Source organism: Struthio camelus, chromosome 21 (genome assembly GCF_040807025.1).
Source record: "Struthio camelus isolate bStrCam1 chromosome 21, bStrCam1.hap1, whole genome shotgun sequence".
Taxonomy (NCBI): domain Eukaryota; kingdom Metazoa; phylum Chordata; class Aves; order Struthioniformes; family Struthionidae; genus Struthio; species Struthio camelus.
In genome coordinates this window covers 10418077-10420639 of record NC_090962.1, presented here as the reverse complement: position 1 = coordinate 10420639, position 2563 = coordinate 10418077, and the positions used below count along the sequence as shown (strand labels likewise).

Below are 2563 nucleotides of genomic sequence, written 5' to 3'. Positions count from 1 at the left end.
TTTGCAGCTCACCTGCTCATTCCCATGATGGGAGATTTTGTCAGTGAAAACTATGGGACCCAAAGAGCAATCTGCTGTGCTGCGGACACATGGTCCTGACGCCTGCCTCGAGCTCCAGGACACCCCCCAGCCAGGGTGCCTGCCCTTTGAGGTGGGACACGAGCTCTGCTCATTTTTAACCGATGCCTCAGGGCACACTGCCCACCCCCCGACATGAGAGGTAATGCCATCTTCCTGGGCTTCAGTGGCTGAAGGATGAAGCCTTTCTGGTTCCCGTGCTCGGGAAGAGCAGGCGAGGACTGAGTATGCTGAGAAAGGCTGCAGAGTGCCCGGGTGCCTTGCATGCTGTGCAGGGAGGGATACTTCCTTCAGTGGCACCTCAAGCTACTACACACACTTTTCTCCCTTGTGCAACAGAGGAGACACCGAGCTCCACTGGAAGCCAATATTTCTAAAACAGAGAAAAAGAAGACTACAGAAGAAAGCAGAGAGTCCCTGGTAAGAACTTTGGACAGAAGAAAACCTCCGCCACCTGGGAAGCATAGCCAGCCCCTGGTTGAACACTGGCATCTCCACGGGGATGTGCTGCGTTCATTCTCCTGATGTCCGTGCTGCGGCTGCCTTGTCCCTGCCGAGTGTCCCCCATGGCCTTGCTGTTGTAGGACACAGACTCATGCATTTACCCACTGCTTGATAAGCCTCTCTCTTGCCTTTCAGAGATCCTACTGCCCCACTCCTCCAGCCTCCGTCAGGAGAAGGCAGTATGACAGAGAGCTCCAGGAGAGGAAAGAGGCATGGGGAAAGGAGCCAAAGCGTAAACCGGCGCAGCTCTCCCTCCAGCAGTAAGTGTGCACAGCCCCAGCGTGGACAGGCGCAGCTTAACACCAGGGATCCAGGAGCGGGTCAAAGACGCGGAGCTGTGGGGCTGCATAGGACATCCTCTGATTTCTCCTGGCCAGGGAATGCCCCACATTAGCCCTTGATTCCGAGTTCCTCTCCAGAGCCCCAAGCGACTGCTTTGGGCTTGGCCTGAGTTGAGGACTGGGGGTGCAGGTGGGACTGTGGGGGCGCAGAGCTGGGCTGGGCTGGGCACAAAGGGTCTCAGCAGGGCTGAGAGTGACCTTGTCCCTGCCGTTGCAGCCACAAGTCCCTGCCAGCAAGGCAGAGCCACCGTCGGCTAGAGGTGGCTAAAGCCTGGTGGCAGGAGCCAAAGAACAGGGGAGAGCAAAACCCCTGCAAGGCTCACAGCGAGGAGCAGCTGCTCTGGTGCTTATGTCTGAGCAGGTCTGGGGCTTTTCCTGCCTGTGCTGCCCTGCCTTCCCCGGCCAGCAGCCCTGGGGACACCGGGGCTGTCACTGGCACCACCAGCGCTGAGATGGGGCACGTTTGAGCTTGGCCGTGAACCAGGCACCCTGACACCCAAGGGGACGTGCCTACACCTAACACTGAACACCTCTCCTTTGGCCTCCCTAGCATGGGCGGGAAGATGCCTTTGCAGCCCCGGAGGAGAAATCACTAGCAACTGCTGCTGTGTGAAGGGGAGACCAGCCTCTGCCTGAGATGGTTTTATCTGCAGGGAATAAAAAGGGAGGTGTTGCTCTGAACCCTGTGTGCAATGCCAGAGTGATTTTTACGGACAGAAGGGAATAACATCTGTAGACACCAAGCTAGACACCCACCCACAACACCAGAGCTAGTCCCTTGCGACACCATAGGTTGCCTCTGGCTGCCAACGGGGTCACCTGGGACCTCCACACCCCTCTGCTGCTGGGATGGCTTTTACTCTTGTGTCCAGAGTGCTCTTATATGGGAGGGGGGCGGGAGAGAGGGGAGGTTGCCTCCTAAACTGGAAGAAGATCCATCTATTTCCTATCCCTGCTAGACCCATGCAATAGGTAGCTGGGAGTAGCAAGCAGCTTAGCTCAGCCTGGACATGCTTGCAGAGCTGGTGAGGCAGCTGGGGTGGGCTTTGCTGGCCAGGCACTGGTCATGTGAGTGGGCCTCTCACCCTCCTTGGCACAGGCTGATCCTCCACACTGCTGCCGCCTGCCACCTGTCCTCTCTCACTTCCATTTCCAGCCATTATTCACCTCCATTTCTAGCTCTTTCCCGGGTGTGGGGGGTTCTCTCTCCTGTGTGCACATCTGTGCAGGGAGGGCTGAGTGCTAGCCATGGAGAAGAGGCCAGAGTCACTGGGGCCTGTGTATCTGCCGTGCCAGCAACTGGAGAGAGCAGAGCGCCTGCACCCTGCGGGGGTGTGCATGGCAGTGTGCCCCCTCGCTAGCAGACACCAGGCCAGACTAGCTGGCGAGTAGAGAAAGAGGCTTGGGAGACAAATCTTGGAGTGACCGTGAGTGTAGGCTGCACCCTGCAGCGAGCAGGAGGGTCAGAGAGTTGGCTGCTGGAGGCACTCGAGGGTCTGGGACAGCAAGTGGAGAGATCAGGAGCCTGGAGGTCGCCTACGGGCAAGGTCAGAAGAGTGGACCAGCAAGCGGAGACACCCATCCGTGAGTGTGCGTGTGGCTGTGCGTGAGGCAACCAGGAAAAGAGGGCATCCAGGGCC

General features: G+C 58.3%; 1 long non-coding RNA gene across 1 annotated transcript; it reads left to right on the top strand.

The window, feature by feature from the left end:
• Positions 1–425: 425 nt before the first annotated feature.
• Positions 426–1601, top strand: LOC138061793 (uncharacterized). The gene is made up of 4 exons (XR_011135705.1): positions 426–498; positions 718–842; positions 1141–1266; positions 1474–1601. It is a non-coding gene; the product is annotated as an uncharacterized lncRNA (long non-coding RNA).
• Positions 1602–2563: the final 962 nt, after the last annotated feature.